The following is an 18,970-nucleotide window of genomic DNA, read 5'->3' on the forward strand; positions in this document are numbered from 1 at the left end:
ACCTTAACTATCCTACAGACTTTGTACTGCCAAAGAATTTTGAGTTCCAGATTGATCGACACAAAGGAGTAACTAAGCTTTTAACTTTATTTTTTATCGCGAGCAATCAAATTTCAAAGCTGAATTTGTCTGAGAAAGGGAGATAGATTTACCTAAGTGAGACTTTAATTTAATCAGGTGATCTAGAAATGTTGGAGTCAGCAGGGTGGGCTTCAGTAGATGTAGTATAGTGTACAATTGTGCTACGTTCATTGCAATGGGAAGTAGCAAGATAAGATTGTCAGAGACTTAGGAGTAGTCTAAATGCATCCAACAGAGTGATTTAATGGTAAATTACATCAATGGCTTTTAGAAAATCCTCACTTGGATCTTATAAGAGCATCAAATTTCCTTCTGAACTAGCTTAATGGTTGGACAATTAAATTCCTATTGATGAAGTTGATGTGATGTAGTTCCCTTTGTGATCTGTGGCCTCTCATCTTCATTTTTTGGTTAGTGTTACTCTGTGGAGGTGGAATAAGGTTGAAGAATCCTTTGACTTTAACTTTGTGCATGCCTGAATCAGCCAACAATGATGGGGCAGTATTCTCTTCAACAAATTCTCGCAGTTAGTTTTTACAATGTCCCCAGAGACGGTGATGTGCCTCTCATGTGAGATGTGGCAGTCTTGGGGGAACGCCCCTCTCCCGCAGAGTCACATCTGCCAGAAGTGCATACGGTTGGGTGATCTTGAAGACCGTGTAAGGAACCTGGAGCAGCAGCTGGATGACCTTCGACTCATAAGGGAGAATGAGGCAGTCATAGATGAGACCTATAGGGAGGTAGTCACACCTAGGCTGTCGGAAGCAGGTCGTTGGGTGACAGTCAGAGGGGGGAAAGCGAAGGTGAGCAGACAGGTAGTGCACAGCACTCCTGTAGCCATTCCCCTGAATAATAAGTTTACCGTCCTGGATACTGTTGGCGGGGACGACCGACCAGTTGTGAGCCACGGTGGCAGGGCCTCCGGCACTGAGTCCGACCCTGTGGTGCAGAAGGGTGGGACAGAGAAGAGGAGAGCTGTCGTCATTGGAGACTCTATAGTCAGGGGAGCAGACAGGAGATTTTGTGGACGTGAGAAGGACCCGCATGGTTTATTGCCTCCCGGGTGCCAGGGTCCGGGATGTCTCTGACCGGGTGCACGACATCCTGGTACAAGAGGGAAAGCAACCAGAACTCGTGATACATGTTGGGACCAACGACATAGGCAGGAAGAGGGATGAGGTCACAGATCTCTCAGTGGGTGAGCATCTGGGGGACAGTGACCACCGCTCCCTGGCCTTTATAATTATCATGGAAAAGGATAGAATCAAAGAGGCAAATTATGAGGCTATAAGGCTAGAACTTGCGGGTGTGAATTGGGATGATGTTTTTGCAGGGAAATGTACTATGGACATGTGGTCGATGTTTAGAGATCTCTTGCGGGATGTAAGGGATAAATTTGTCCTGGTGAGGAAGATAAAGAATGGTATGGTGAAGGAACCATGGGTGACAAATGAGGTGGAAAATCTAGTCAGGGGGAAGAAGGTAGCATACATGAGGTTTAGGAAGCAAGGATCAGATGGGTCTATTGAGGAATATAGGGAAGCAAGAAAGGAGCTTAAGAAAGGGCTGAGAAGAGCAAGAAAGGGGCATGAGAAGGCCTTGGTGAGTAGGGTAAAGGAAAACCCCAAGGCATTCTTCAATTATGTGAAGAAAAAAAGGATGACAGGAGTGAAGGTAGGACCGATTCGAGATAAAAGTGGGAAGATGTGCCTGGAGGCTGTGGAAGTGAGCGAGGTCCTCAATGAATACTTCTCTTCTGTATTCACCAATGAGAGGGAACTTGATGATGGTGAGGACAATATGAGTGAGGTTGATATTCTGGAGCATGCTGATATTAAGGGAGAGGAGGTGTTGGAGTTGTTAAAATACATTAGGACAGATAAATCCCCGGGGCCTGACGGAATATTCCCCAGGCTGCTCCATGAGGCGAGAGAAGAGATTGCTGAGCCTCTGGCTAGGATCTTTATGTCCTCGTTGTCCACGGGAATGGTACCGGAGGATTGGAGGGAGGTGAATGTTGTCCCCTAGTTCTAAAAAGGTAGTAGGGATAGTCTGGGTAATTATAGACCAGTGAGCCTTACATCTGTGGTGGGAAAGCCGTTGGAAAAGATTCTTAGAGATAGGATCTATAGGCATTTAGAGAATCATGGTCTGATCAGGGACTGCCAGCATGGCTTTGTGAAGGGCAGATCGTGTCTAACAAGCCTGATAGAGTTCTTTAAGGAGGTGACCAGGCATATAGATGAGGGTAGTGCAGTGGATGTGATCTATATGGATTTTAGTAAGGCATTTGACAAGGTTCCACACGGTAGGCTTATTCAGAAAGTTAGAAGGCATGGGATCCAGGGAAGTTTGGCCAGGTGAATTCAGAATTGGCTTGCCTGCAGAAGGCAGAGGGTGGTGGTGGAGGGAGTACATTCAGATTGGAGGATTGTGACTAGTGGTGTCCCACAAGGATCTGTTCTGGGACCTCTACTTTTTGTGATTTTTCTTAACGACCTGGATGTGGGGGTAGAAGGGTGGGTTGGCAAGTTTGCAGATGACACAAAGGTTGGTTGTGTTGTAGATAGTGTAGAGGATTGTCAAAGATTGCAGAGAGACATTGATAGGATGCAGAAGTGGGCTGAGAAGTGGCAGATGGAGTTCAACCCGGAGAAGTGTGAGGTGGTACACTTTGGAAGGACAAACTCCAAGGCAGAGTACAAAGTAAATGGCAGGATACTTGGTAGTGTGGAGGAGCAGAGGGATCTCGGGGTACATGTCCACAGATCCCTGAAAGTTGCCTCACAGGTGGATAGGGTAGTTAAGAAAGCTTATGTGGTGTTAGCTTTCATAAGTCAAGGGATAGAGTTTAAGAGTCGCGATGTAATGATGCAGCTCTATAAAACTCTGGTTAGGCCACACTTGGAGTATTGTGTCCAGTTCTGGTCGCCTCACCAGGAAGGATGTGGAAGCATTGGAAAGGGTACAGAGGAGATTTACCAGGATGCTGCCTGGTTTAGGGAGTATGCATTATGATCAGAGATTAAGGGAGCTAGGGCTTTACTCTTTGGAGAGAAGGAGGATGAGAGGAGACATGATAGAGGTGTACAAGGTAATAAGAGGAATAGATAGAGTGGATAGCCAGCGCCTCTTCCCCAGGGCACCACTGCTCAATACAAGAGGACATGGCTTTAAGGTAAGGGGTGGGAAGTTCAAGGGGGATATTAGAGGAAGGTTTTTTCCTCAGAGAGTGGTTGGTGCGTGGAATGCACTGCCTGAGTCAGTGGTGGAGGCAGATACACTAGTGAAGTTTAAGAGACTACTAGACAGGTATATGGAGGAATCTAAGGTGGGGGCTTATATGGGAGGCAGGGTTTGAGGGTCGGTGCAACATTGTGGGCCGAAGGGCCTGTACTGTGCTGTACTATTCTATGTTTCTATGTTTTTAAAAAGAAGGTAGTCCTGTTGTAGTGGAAACAACAGGAATTCTGCAGATGCTGGAAATTCAAGCAACACACATCAAAGTTGCTAGTGAACGCAGCAGGCCAAGCAGCATCTATAGGAAGAGGCGCAGTCGACGTTTCAGGCCGAGACCCTTCGTCAGGACTAACTGAAGGAAGAGTGAGTTTCCCGTCGAAGAGAGGATCTAAACTTCTTCGGTGTAGGCATCACCGGAAGAGGCTTCGCAGTAGTAAATTTAAATGCAAACAACAGGAATTCTGCAGATGCTGGAAATTCAAGCAACATATATCAAAGTTGCTGGTGAACACAGCAGGCCAAGCAGCATCTATAGGAAGAGGCGCAGTCGACGTTTCAGGCCGAGACCCTTCGTCAGGACTAACCTCTAACTAAGACTCGTGAAATCCAGCTGAGTCTGTCCTACGCACCAATGATCGCAATTCCTTGGTCTAGGTGAAGTCCCAGGAACTGAGGGAAAGATGCCTCAATAAATCGGGGTTCAATCCACAAACATTGAGAGACATGCAGAGACAGATAGCTCTTTGGTCGTTTGTCCTCATGCCACTAACTCAGCATGGTTCCTTCCATTCAAACAGCTCATGTTCATCAACAGACATCCTCATGCAACTTGGGCCTTGGCGTCAAGGAATACTCCAGCAGCTGTCAGCAAACATTAGCCATTAACAATCCCACAGTGCTTAATTTATACAGATACCTTGACACCTTACGTGCTGTGAGCACATAAAGAGTTGAAATCTCATGTGCAGCTGTTTAGACTTTTATCCAATATTTCGCTAAATTTTAATACACTGCAACACACCTGTATGAGGAGCTTGGTTCATGGAAGGTCATCCAAAATGCTACTTGCTAGCACAAGCTTCGTTGCTTTTCCACGTCTGATTCTTTTTCCTCTTTTTTTTCCTCCTTCTCAAGATTTGGATTCACTCCTCTATCTGGAATCTATGCTTCATATACGAGCATTCATGGCTTATTCTTGAAGGTCACCTTGAGGTGGCCATCAGATATAGAAAGCTGGTATTTTCACTCTTATGTTAAAGAGTGCAGAAACAATCAGTAGAGATCAGCTAATCAAACCACAGTATACTTCCTGGGCAAAACACAGAGGATCAGCAGTTCTGATTTCAGCTCACTTATGTCATTTGCTCTGTGTATGGTGTGAGCCACGGATCATAAATGGAAAGGAACTGCCCTTACGTGACTTCAAGGACATCCATAGAGACAATAAAATGCTGTTGAAGTGTCGCTATTTCAATGTAGGAAAACTAGCAATAATGCGCCAGAACCAGTAATTGTCTTTAATGAACAACACATACAAAATGCTGGAGGAATTCAGCATGTCAGGAAGCATTTTGTGTGTGTTGCTCTGAACTTCCAACATTGGCCAAATATCTTGTGTTTATTATCTTCTTTAATGATGTATGTTTTCACATAATCAGCAACTGTGTTTGCTTTATAAGTTGGGATCTTAGCTATTTAACTGAGAGCTGATAACAACTCAGCATAGCTTCCCTATGACAGTGCAACAGTCCATCAGCTGCAGGGTTGACCTAGATTAGGTGCACAGGACTCTGGAGGGTGACAAACTCTCAACCTCCTGACTTAAACTTACAACCAGTGAAATACACCACAGAATGAGTTAATTGCTTGTGCAGTGTTTTAGGGTGTCCTATTTTGTCGAAAGATTTCAGTGCTGTACCAACTCTTCAAAGCTGTACTTGCACCTGCCTGCGATGTTTTAAGTGCAACGTTTAATTTCTTAATTCACCTTATCCACTTAACAATCTCAAGTTTTGCTGGGCCTTTCACATGGGTTTCAATTTTCAAACAATATTCTTGCTTTATCTGTTATGATTGCCACCTATTAGATCAATTCCACTCTAAATGTTTACTATGATAAAACTGATTATCTCTGGGGAATTTCTCAGATGAAGCACAGCATATAACTGTCACTTCCAAGGTATGCCTCCCTTGAAGTTTTCTTCCTCTCTATGAGTTCAGCTCAAGGGCCTCAGCTGTCCATCTCCCTCCAGGGATGCTGCCTGACCTGCTGAGTACTGCTACGGACTCCAGCACTTGCAGTATCTTGTATCTACAGCATATAACTGTATATCTCCTCTCTGTGTAGCTGTGCTGCTCCAAAGAGTGCTATATGAAGTCTTTCTTACCCTAGGCCATGGGGCTCTTTAATGAGTCAACCTATAGCTGGGGAAATGATGACCACCTCCTGTTAGATTGTTTGTGGTAATTTATTTTTTTATTCTTTCTACTTCTCTTCTAATATTTATACCTGTGGACTTGTAATGCTACTGTGACACTGTAATTTCCTTTGGGATCAATAAAGTATCTATCTATCTAACTGAAATTTTGACACACAGCGGATATAACTGCTGACTATGATATCATATCCTTCTCCACTGATACAGAGTAACAAGTTACCTGACTCATGCTCTACCATGCCCTTGGCTTTGAACATGGGGCTGTTTTCTGAATACCCATGTTTGCGAATCATGAACCAATATTTAGGAGCTAACCAAAGTTCTATACCAGAATCAGAAGCTGACTTTTAGAACTATGCATGGAAGCTCAACAATTATGTTTCTGCAATGAGAGTAAAATTTTTTATAACTTCCCACCTCTTCTCATCTTCTGCTTTCCATGTCATGATCAGCTGGAGCCAGCTTTGATTATGAGCCAAAGAAATCAGTATCAGCAAGTTGTTCAGTAGGGTGAAAGAAACAATTGAATGTAATCTGGTTCACCATTCTTTCCACAACAAAAGAACTTGTAATTCTATTGCCCTAAAATATGCAGATGCTAGAAATCCAAGCAACACACACAAAATGATGGAGGAGCTCAGCAGCTCAGGCAGCATCTGGGGAAAAGAGTACAGACCGAGACTCTTCGGCAGGACACGTCACATTCTCATGATGTCCCAAACAGCCTCAGTAACATTGGATGGATAATGGTCACTTACGTTTTGTAGACAAGCAGTAAAATTATATAAAATTATATAATAATAATGCAGAAAGTACAGGACCATTATATAGCAAATACACAGAGGGAAACAGATTGCAAAGGTAATATACAGAAAAAGTCAATGGGTACTTTGTTCTCATCTCTAGTTATTGGTTTCCCAGCTCTGGGAGGAAAGGCTGAGTGCTTTTACCTGATGTATGCCCTTCATGATTTTATAGACGCTGTAAGGTTCCCCCCGCCACCGCCCAGTCTCCTGCAGTATAAGGACTAAAGTCCTTGCCTATCCAACCGTTCCCTATACCTCAGTCCCTCAAGCCCTAGCAGTAATCTTGTAATTTTTTTTTCTGTGCTCTTGGCAGCTTAATAACACATTTCCCATAACAGGACAACTAACACTGAAGACAATACAACTGGCCTCATGAACACCCTGTACAAGACGTTCTGGCTGACAAAGTCCCGTGTGCCAAAAGCCGACTTCTCTACTTTGTCTACGTCTGCCACTTTCAGAGAACCTTCAACATCCCTCTGTCCTACCACACTCCTCAGGGCCCAGCCACTTCCTTACATTCTCAGGATGCTTCAGAGATCCTCAATAGCATGTGACTATTCAGGTGAAAAATGATCAGGAAAACAGTAAAGTGATAGAATAGATATCATAAAGGAAGTCCATGGTTATAAAGGAAGTATATGAAGCATTGCCATATAGCAACTACACAGAGGGAGACAGTGAGATTGTATAGGCAACACAGTAAGATAATTGAGGTGATACACAGAGAAAACCAGTGATACATTGTGAGAAAGACCGTAACTATTTTGTAGAAAAGCAATGAGATAATGCAGAAAATATACAAAGATTCTGTTTTAATGAGATCTAAAGAGTTATATATTGGAATAAGTTTAGAACTTCCATGACCAGCTGAAAAGGCCATTCAGCCCAACTGGTCCCACTGATATTACTGTGAAACTAAAGCCTCCTCTAATTTTTTTTTCCTTCAGTCAAAACTGTAGCCCTTTATTCCCAGGTCCACATGTGCTTACCTGGTTTCCCCTTAAAAGCAGATTCTATTCCTACACCACTCGCAGTGGAAGCAAGATAAACAATGAGATTATATTAGGAATTTGCGGTAACTTTATCTCGCAGACACACCAAGATTTTCTACAGAGGATACAGTAAATTGCGGAAATAATGTGTCATAAAGTGATTGTGTCACAAATTGCAATTTAGATCAAAAGTTCTTGTTCCACTTTCTTAGTATTTATATGAAGAGAATAGCATGTTGTCTTGAAATGTTTCTGCTGATTTTTTTTTCAAGCAAACAAAAATGTTTCAACAAAATACATGCAAATTGAATTTTTGTTTCCAAGACTAATAACAACATAAAAACTACATTATATTTGCAAAGTAACGTACTTGGAATTTTGGACAGCCTACGAGAAAGTCATGCACATGAGGCTGCCTAACAAGATAACAGCCCATGGTATTACAGCAAAGATACTAGCATGGATAGAGCATTGGCTAATTGGTAGCAGGCAAACGGTGGGAATAAAGAAAGCCTTTTCTGATTGGCTGCCAGTGACTAGTGGTGTTCTGCAGGGTTGGTATTGGGACTACTTCCTTTTACGTTGCAAATCAGTCATTTGATTGATGGAATTGATAGCTTTGTGGCCAAGTTTACAAAGATAGGTGGAGGGGCAGGTAGTGCGGAGGAAGCAGAGGACTTGGACAGATTGGGAGAATAGGCGAAGAAGTGACAGATGGAAAATAATGTCAGGAAATCATGCAATTGGACAGAAGGAATAAAGGTTTGGGTTATTTTCTAAATGGGGAGAAGATTCAAAAACCCAAGATGCAAAGGGCTTTAGGAGTCCTTATGCAGAATTTCCTAAAGGTTAATTTTCGGGTTGAGTTGGTGATGAGGAAGGCAAGTGCAGTGATAGCATTCATTTCAAAAGGACTAGAATATAAAATCAAGGATTTAATGCTGAGGCTTTATAAGGCACTGGTAAGGCCTCATTTGGAGTATTGTGAGTAGTTTTGGGCCCCTCATTTAAGAAAACACATGCTAGCATTGCAGAGGGTTCAGAGGAGGTTCACCAGAATGACAGGAATGAAAGGCGTATCATTTGAGGAGCAATTGCTGGTCCTGGGCATTTACTCGTTAGAATTTAGAAGAATGAGGGGTGGATCTCATTTAAACTTATAGAATGTAGAAAGGCTTTGATAGAGTGGATGTGGAGAGAATGTTTCCTATAATGGGGGAGTCTAGGACCAGAGGACACAACTTCAGAATAGAACAACATCCATTTGGAAAGGATTTAAGGAGGAATTTCTTTAGCCAGAGGGTGGTGAATCTGTGGAATTCTTTGCCACAGGTGACTGTGGAGGCCATCACTGGGTGTGTTTAAGGCAGCGGTTGATAGGTTTATGATTGGTCTACAGTGTGAAAGGTTATGGGGAGAAGACAGCAGAATGGGGCTGAGAGAGAAATAGATCAGCCATCATGAAATGACGAAGCTGAATGACCTAATTCTGCTCCTGTGTCTTGTGGTCTTATGGTGTTTGGTTTTCTATTTCAAGGTCATGTGTACAGTAAGCAGAAATTACAAATTTACCATTTTTGCTTACACTAGATACTAGTCCATTTATGCTAAGAATAATAGTTGATTCATCCTTAGATAAAACATGCCTTTGGAGTATTAAATCCTTAAAGTCTAAGTCAAAATATTTTACTTCAAGATCTCAAGACCAAGAGTTTTCTGCTGTAGTGCTGAACTGTTCAACTCCTCTCTGATTTAATTAATAAACATAGTGTCCACAGGATCTCAATATCCAAACCTGCACATTGTCTGGAATGCAGAGAATGGGGAGTCATTTCAGGCTGTGTATTTTTACCTAAAATTCCAGAAGTTCAGAAAGTTTGCATATTCACTCTGTTCCCTTGGCAAACTGTACTGAAGAATAGTTATAGTGTGACGTCAGGCCACAATCTGAACAGTTTTTCTACAGTTGTAACTCCCTTTACACCAGGGAGGTTAATGCAGCTGGGCAGTTATGTTTTCTGAGTTCCCACATCTGAGACATCTGAAGCAACATACTTATGGCATGGAAGCAGACATACAATTACAGTGTGAGTATCCCACATCATATTCACCAGCAGTTCCTCCTCAGCAATGTGCGGAACATACTTTCAATAATTACAGATGGGAATAATTCCACAGAAACACAGTAACAAATACTGCGCTTACCAGTACATCATCGTACCATCTATTGGCAAATAATGACAGCAGTAGATATTTATGTTAAATAAGGAGCTACAAGAATTTTGAACTGTTGATTAAAATACTCTGAGTTGCATTTTAATTGTGGAGTTGAGTTAAAAGAAAACATAGAATATTTCATTTTCTTTTTTTTAATTCCTTTAGCAAAATCTACTCGTAGGTTGGAGGTCCTTAATAACAACTAAAAAAACAACCTTGTAGCTGGGAATTGAAACAGCCCACTGGTAGAAGGAAGCAGCCTGGAAGCATGCAGTAATAGCTGAGCAGTAGAATACATCAGGCTGTGACAGAGGGCGGTTGACTTGATTAATGGATGTATGGGTTAAGTCCTTCAAGCTTCTGCCTCTAACTACTGCACAGGATTATAGCAGCCTTTATGTACAAGGAGTGCGTTATGTCCGAAGTGTTTTCTCTGTGTTTATGTGTACATGTCGGTAGAAAACAATTCTTTTCGCAGACATATAATGCTGCCCTGTACTGATCAGTCTGCTAAGTATACTCTCTCATGTTCATTGATTCTCTGACTTCCTTTTTCTCTCCTATGTCTTTTCTGTTCCGCCATTTTACTACTTCTGCCCTCTTCTAAAACTTGTCCCTTTTTTTGTTTGAGAAATGAGAAGAATGTTGTCAGTGCATGACTGTCGTTGGAGGTGGGAACATGTGCCCACCAGCAGTTTCACACTGAACACACAATGGCACAGAAACAGATGCTTCAACCCACCGTGTATACCTACCTGATCCCTCATTACCAACACCTCTATCCTTTTGAATGATGTAGTTTGTACCCTAAAGACCTTCATCCTATTCTCCTTCCTTCCAGTCAAACCATCAAAGATAGGGGTTTGGGTAAAAGCTTCTTGGCATCAAAATTTGCTCTCCTCCCCTCTCCCTTACCATCCATCTGAGGAATATTTTTTTTTCATGACACAGCTTGACTTAAAATAAATCAGATTGGAAAGGGGAAAATAATGTGTCCATTGTTCCCGCTTTTTTTCTCTTTCTCTCTCTCTCTATCTGTCTCTCTCTATCTCTGTCTCTATCTCTCTCTCTATCTGTCTCTCTCTATCTCTGTCTCTATCTCTCTATCTCTCTCTATCTCTCTATCTCTCTCTCTATCTCTCTCTCTATATCTCTCTCTCTATCTATCTCTCTATCTATCTCTTGTGTTTTGGAAAATAATTGATGCTTGAGAATTAGAAATCAGATTTCAAAATTTTCTGGAGACACAAGAGACTACAGAAGCTGGAATCTGGAGGAGTCCTTATGCAGGGTTTTGACATGAAATTATGACAATGCTTATGACGGATGCTGATTGACTTGATGAATTCCTCCAGCAGATTGTTTATTGTGGCAAAGTACTTTATTCATTCTGTGATGATGACTGGGAAAGTAGATACAATTGGTAGCTTTGAAAAATGCCTTCATTCTGAATTTCCAATATAAAGATGGTGATACGGTGTGGAAATAGATCCTTAAACGCACGAAATCGATGCCAACCATCAACTACCCATTTATACTAATCCTATTTTATCTTCTCCACATTCCAGTTAACTCCCCAGATCCTACGACTCACCTTCACACTACAATTGGCCAATTGACCACTGAGCTGCATATTGAACATAGAACAATACAGCACAGGGACAGACTACTTGCTGAACCAACTAAAAAGCAGATCAAAAACACCTAAACACTAATCCCTCCTACCTACACCATGTCCATATCCCTACATCGTCCTTATTTCCATGTGCCTATCCAAATGTCTCTTAAAAGCCTCTAATGTATTTGCCTTTACCACCCTATCAGGCAGTGCATTCCAGGCACCCACCACTCTGAGCAAAAAACTTACTCCTCACATCCATCTTGAACCTACCCCCACTCACCTTTGATGCATGCCCTGTGGTATTAGACACTTCAATCCTGTGGAACATATACTGTATGTCCACTCTATGCCACTCATATCTTTGGGACGTGGGAAGAAACTGCAGTACCCAGAGAAAACCAACACAAGTCACATAGAGAACATGCAAACTTCACATAAACATCACTGGAGTCAGAATTAAACCCAGGTTTCTGATACTGTGAAGCAGCAGCACTACTATATTTTACTACGCTACCATGTTTTTAATTAACTAAATTAAAATTTTCAACGACCTTTAATGGAATTTCAATTTTCTGCTGTTAGTTCAGGCATCCAGATAACTCCTGCAGAACATCATCCGTCTATCAGCAAAATCAGTGTGGGATCTTGGTAACCCATCCAAAACAGCTCTTAATTCCGATTACTGGATACCACATCAAACCTCGGTATGATGAAGCATAATTACAGCTTGCAAATTAATTTAATTTTGCAACTGCAATATAATCTTACACAGATTTCAAGGGTATATTTTGAATTAAATGTTAACCTAATAAATGCAGAAAAGAAGATTATTCTTAACAGCCAGCTTTCAAAGCTTACAAAGCACAAGTCAGACTTCTAAGGAAATGTAGCACTGATGTCCAATGCTGGCAGCTTGGGCTCATTGGCCCAGAGCCCAAGATTCCAGGTGGGTAGAATTCCTCTCTGGAAATGCTTTGTCAGTAATGTTATAGCAACCTTATGGTGATTTAGATCTTATAAGATAAATTCACAGTGAATATATATGTGGCTAGTAAAGTAATTTTTTTGTGTGATACTCTAGCGAGGTTCAGATAGGTAAGACTGGAGTTAGTGAGCTAGATAAGAAGAGAAGCTTAGACAATGGATTATAGAATCATAGATACATCACAGAAACAGGCACTTCAGCCAACTAATCCAAACTAGTGTCATTTGTCTGTGTTTAGTTGATATCCTAAACCTTTCCAATCCATGTACAGTACCTATCCAAGTGTCTTTCAATATGATGGGTTAAGAGATTGAGGAATAACTTATTTCAACCATTTGAGTGCTGTGAAAACTACATACTGCATTTGGGTTTGTACAGGGCATTGTACAGACCCCTTATCAACACATTATTTTCAATGAGGCATAGCTTGTAAACTTGGAGGTGAAGTGAGTGCCAAGCTGGTATTGAAAAGCTGACCCAGTTCAAGTTGGAGGAGAAGGGAGTAGATGCACCTTCAATTACTCCAAAAGACTGAAGTAGAGTAAATACTGAAAGGCTTTTACTCGCAGTAAAATATGACTTCCAGCATGCTGAGTGTCTGCCCCTGGACTGAGGAGGAGGAGCAGGGCGAAATCACCTTTATTCAGGGGTCTGTGGGAGGAACCACAGGGGCAGTCAGCAGAGGGGCGTGTCCAGACAGGTAACCCAGTTACAACATATATATACATGGTTTACCGCATTCACCCCTCCTTTTTAAAAAGAGTCTCGCGGGGTGAAGTGACTGACAATATTTAAAACAAGTATATTTACAGGTCAAGTCTATCAGGCGGTGGAGTCCGTCGCTGTGATCTACGTAGCACTGGTGGTGATTGCACCGGTGATGGCGGTTGTGCTGGCTCCGGCCTGACTTCAGGAGCCAGCACGTTAGGCGTCGGTAATCCCTCGTGCGTGTGCGTCGCACCCGGTATGGGAGTATCGTGTGGTGTCTGTGTAGGGCTTGGAGTGCGCGGTGTCTGGTGGGTATATATATCGGTGGATACAGGGTTAATAGTCACCGTGGAGTGTTCAGGGTAGGTGCCCAGTGCTCCTGCGTGCGCCAGGTTGCGGATGGAGACTGTGTCCTCCCACCCATCGGGTAAAACCACATGGGCATACTGGAGGTTCGCATGAAGTAGGTGAACCCTTTCGACCATCGGGGAGTACTTATTACTCCTCGCATGTTTCCGGAGCAGCACTGGCCCCAGGGACGTCAGCCAAGTTGGTATGGTGGTCCCAGTGGTCGACGTTCTGGGAAAAGAAAAGAGCTGCTCATGAGGGGTGGCATTGGTGGCTGTGCATAACAGGGAGCGGATGGAGTGGAGTGCCTCGGGAAGGACCTCCTGCCAGCGGGAGACCGGCAGTCCCTTTGACCTGAGGGCTAAGAGTGTGGCCTTCCACACCGTGGCATTCTCCCTCTCCACCTGTCCATTCCCCCGGGGATTGTAGCTCATGGTCCTACTGGTTGCAATTCCCCTAGCCAGCAGGTATTGGCGCAGCTCGTCACTCAGAAACGAGGAGTCTCTGTCACTGTGGATATAGCATGGGTATCTGAACAGAGTGAAGAGCTTGAGCAGGGGTTTTATAACTGATGTGGTAGTGGTGTCAGGGCAGGGGATGGCGAAGGGGAACCACGATTACTCGTCGATAACGTTAAGAAAATCTTATTGCGGTCAGTGGAGGGAAGGGGGCCCTTAAAGTCAACACTCAGTCGCTCAAAGGGGCGGGTGGCCTTGATTAGTTGTGCCTTTTCGGGTCGGTAGAAGTGCGGTTTGCACTCTGTGCAGACTTGGCAGTCCCTGGTCATCATCCTGATCTCTTCAAGTGAGTAAGGCAGGTTCCAGGCTTTCACAAAGTGGAAAAGCCGGGTGACCCCCGGGTGGCAAAGATCTACATGTAGGGCGTACAACCGGTCGATCTGCGTGTTGGCGCACGTTCCCCGGGATAGGGCATCGGAGGGCTCGTTGAGCTTCCCAGGCCTGTACATGATGTCGATTCTCCACCTCAGAATTTTATCATTTTTGTGTGTGTTTGTGGTCAGTAGTGGGGTATGTGATGTATTCCTACAAAACTGGGGATTTACAACAGTAATTGGTGGGAGGGGCCCATCATACTCCATTGTCACACTTTTCAGGTGGCTCTGGAAGTCGAGCCCCAATAGCACAGGGGCACACAGTTGAGGCATGACCAGTAACGTAAAGTCTCGATACTCTGTGCCCTGCACCACTAGCGTCGCTACACAACCCACCCCCCCGGATGTCTGTTGTGAAGCCATGGCAACCCTCTGACTTACTGGCCGTATCGCGAGTCCGCAATGCTGCACCGTGTCCGGGTGGATAAAATTCTCCGTGCTGCCTGACAGGCAGCTCATCCTGCACACCTCCACCAGGATGTCCATCATTGACCTTGCGAGCTGGTGGGGAGCACTTTGGTCGAGGGTCATGGAGGCCAGGGTTGAGTCGCTGTCTTGGTCCAGCGCAGTGGGGTGCCCCGGGAGCACCCGTTAGTCGTAGGCAGTGGGAGGTGGCGCTGACCAAGATGGCTGCCCCCATGTCCCGCACATGGAGGCAGCATGTAGGGAAGATGGCGGCAGGCAAGATGGCGACCCCCATGTCTCGCACACGGCGCTGCTCGATCCCACTCGCGGTTTGGACTTACAGACCTTGGCGAAGTGGCCCTTCTTTCTGCAGCAGGAGCAGGTAGCTTGTCGGGCCGGGCAGCTTTTCCGGGGGTGCTTCTCAAGTCTGCAGAAATAGCACTTTGCCAACTTGCGACTGGCAGCAGCCGAAGTTGGTTCGCCGGCGGGTTGCGGGGTCTGCGGCGCCCACGAGGCCATGGGGAGATCACATGCCTGGAGAGCCTCAGAGTTGTGCAGAGCGGCCTCCAGCGCGTCGGCCAGCTTGAACGCCAAACTTAAGGTAAGATCAGCTTTTTCGCAGTCGCAGTCCTGCACAAGTGTCTGTAGTGTCCGGATAAACTCAGCACTCGATTCCCTAGGCTGCTGGTGCCGAGTTGCTAATCGGTGCTGCGCATAGACGGTGTTCAGCGGACGCAGGTATTGTCCTTTGAGTGCGCTCATCGCGCCGTCATAGCTCAGCTGGTCTCTGATCATCGTGGACTGACCCTGGAGAGTAGAACTCTGCGCTTTGCATCGGGGTCGGTCGCCTTAATTTCCTTTAGGTACGATTCGAAGCAAGCCAGCCAGAGTTCGAAAGTGTTTCCAGCTTCAGGTGTTTGCGGGTTGAGGTCTAACTTGTCAGGTCTCAGAGAGCGTTCCATGCTTTAAAATTACTGCGAATAAAATTGATGCACCTTCAATTACTCCAAAAGACTGAAGTAAGGTAAATACTGAAAGGCTTTTATGCGCAGTAAAATATGACTTCCAGCATGGTGAGTGTCTGCCCCTGGACTGAGAAGGAGGAACAGGGTGAAATCACCTTTATTCAGGGGTCAGTGGGAGGAGCCACAGGGGCAGTCAGCAGAGGGGCATGTCCAGACAGTTAACCCAGTTACAACATATATATATATATATATATATATATATATATACACACACACACACATACATACATATATATATATATAGTTTACCACGGGAGTGTTGGATACCTAGTGGCTCTAAAAGGACGGAGATGAGTAAGACCGTGATATGTGATGGACTTTTGATCCAAACATGTCATTAGTGTTTCACCTCAACAAGGGTACTTACTGGCTGTTTCTTTTAGCAATATTGACCAGGAAAGATCAGCTGGCCTTACCATAACCATCTACTATTCTCTGACCCCCATCAGAGGCAAGGTTGGAACAAACTGAACTGACTACAGTACTTTGGTCAACTAGCTAGTCATAGTTCCACAGAGGAATGGATGATCTGGCAAGCGTAGTCAAGAATTTTGCAAACAATCCAAGCATAAGTAGGGTGAAAGGAAAATAACTTGGAGGGACAATGATAATAGGCCAGAAAATCTGCATCAGCATCTGACCAGCATCCTCCACTATATGCCAATATTTCTCTCCTTCTCAGGTCAGAATGGAGTCAGATCAACAGAGTCGCCCACTGATCACTGAACTGGCACCCTTCCAAAGACATTTGTCAGGTCTTGGCAGGGACTAGTACAACCTTGAAATCCAATTTATCATATCCAAGGGTTATTGGTATTGGTTTATTATTATCATAGTTAGCAAGATACAGTGAAAAGTTTGCTCACACAGATCAAATCATTACTCAGTGTATTGAGATAGAGCAAGGTAAAACAATATCAATGCAGAATAAGGTGTAAAAGATAAAGAGAAAAGGTAATGCAGTTTAACAATAAAGTGCAAGATCATAACAAGGTAGACTGTTAGGTCAAGAGTCCATCTTCTCAGAAAAGAGGTCTGTTCAAGAAGCTATCCTTGAGTTTGATGTTACTTGCTTTCAGGCTTTTCCATTCTCTGCCCGATGGGAAAGAGGAGAAGAGAGACTGTTAGGGGCAGGTGGGGTCTTCAGTTATGCTTTACTGAGGCAGAGGGAAGTACAGGCAGAGTCCATGCAGGGGATGCTCAGCTGTTTCTACAACTCTGCAGTTTCTTGCGGTCACGTGCAAAGTAGTTGCCGTATCAAACCATGCTGATGGAATACTTTCCATGGAACCTCAGTAAGAATTGGTAAGGGTTGACAGGGGACGTGCCAAGTTTCTTTACACTCCTGAGGAAATAGAGGCATTGCTGAACTTACTTGGCCATGACATCAACATGGTTTGACCCCGAGAGGGTATTGGTGAAGTTCACTCCAAGGAACTTGAATCTCTTTACCCTCTCAACGTCAACACTGCGCCACCCCGCTCCACTTCCTTAAGTTATTGGTCATCTTTTTGGTTGACAATGAGAGTAAGTTTGTTGTCATGACACTATGTCACTAAGCTCACTATCTCCTTCCTGTACTCATCGTTATTTGAGATATGGTTCACTACAGTGTTAACATCTGCAAACTTGTAGGTGGAGTTAGAGGAGAATCTGGCCGCACAGTTATGAGTGTACAGGGAGCAGATTGGGAGGCTGAGGACACAAGGGTTGGAGCACCAGTGTTAGAATAAGCACGACAGAAGTGGTGATGTGTATCATTAGTGATAGTGGTCTATTGGTTGGAAAGTCAAGCATCTAGTTCCAGCAGGAGGCACTGACTTCCAGGATCTTGACTTTGATGAATTTGCCTGGAATTATAGTTTTGAAGGTGTATCTGTAGTTAACAAATAGCAGTCTGAAGTAGGTGTCTGAACCTAATGTGTACAGGCGATTATAGGGCCTGAGAGATGGTGCCCACTGCAATTCTGTTTCGGCAGCAAGCAGATTGCAGCAGGTTGAGGTTGTCTAGAAGACAGGAGTTGTTGCATGCCATGACCAGCCTTTCAAAGCACTTCATGCTGGTAGATGTCAGAGCCACTATGTGGTATTCATTAAAGCATGTTTTTTTGTGGTACCAGGATGATAGTGGTTTTCTAAAAGTAGGACGGAACCGCAGTCAGAAGCAGGAAGAGTTTAAAAACGTTTTGAATGAAAAAGTATTTTTCTATTCAAAGTATTGAACTAAAACACTTAAACCTTAGTAAAGCATCATTGCATTCCAGTTCAAACTTGATACGGAAATAGCATTTTACTAATCTGAACTGAATTGTCACATTTCATAATGAAAAACAAAACATAAATCAAGATTCCTTGTCAGCTTGTAGGGTAAGAAATTATACTGACAACATTACAACTTTTTTAACAGCTGTTTTAATAGAAGTGTGAGTTTTAAAATAAGCAAGCTTACACCTGCATGAAATGGCATAAGAAAGCGAGAGAAGGAAAGAATGAAATGTTACAACTGGTGGAGTTGTTCTGAAGTGCAGTCTGTGCCCTAATGCATCATTACAATGCTAAGTAAAAGCTTGATGATGACAAATAGGAATTGGACCTTGTTCCTATTCCTGGTCTCCACAATTATCCACACCAATCATCGTAATAGAAGTAAATATGTGTACGTGTTTGTCTTCTGCCAAGTGTCATGACAGCACTGGCCTTGTTTTTGTTTGGGGATTCATTGTGCAGTCAGATCCTGCTGGGAACCAAATCTGTGGATCTCCTAACAATCAGCACAGAAATAAATATTTGGCAGAATCTCTGATCAGTCAGATGGTTATGGAAGAGTCAAATAGCTGCCTTACAACTCATCCATTGACACAGTTATTGACTGTTATTTGCTCTATCAGTTTTTGATTGTGGATAAAACAGTTGTATAATCCTGAATTCAGTATTTTGAAGAGCTACCAATTAATACCTTAAAGTTCTCTCAATTGCATTGTGATAATTTGGATTTTTGACTTAAAGGCTCCTTCTCTTCTAACTACACATGCCCACCTTTCTGCGAATTTTGTGTTTCCTTTTTACTGGAAGCTTTTCCTGCTTCTGTTTGGCTCTTTCCCAAAGCTTTACTGGAGCAGGTGTACTTGAATTTCTGGATTGGTATTCACTGTGTAATTTCATCAGCTTATTATGAAGCTTCTGTTCCATTGCCTGCTCTCTATATTTTC

At 43.6% G+C, this 18,970-nt stretch overlaps 1 protein-coding gene across 3 annotated transcripts in view; it reads left to right on the forward strand.

Annotated features, from left to right (window-relative positions):
• gpc5b (glypican 5b) overlaps nt 1-18,970 on the forward strand; it is a 648,632-nt gene that overhangs the window by 619,803 nt on the left and 9,859 nt on the right. The gene's annotated exons all lie outside the window — the stretch shown is intronic.

Source organism: Mobula hypostoma, chromosome 4 (genome assembly GCF_963921235.1).
Source record: "Mobula hypostoma chromosome 4, sMobHyp1.1, whole genome shotgun sequence".
NCBI classification, from domain to species: domain Eukaryota; kingdom Metazoa; phylum Chordata; class Chondrichthyes; order Myliobatiformes; family Myliobatidae; genus Mobula; species Mobula hypostoma.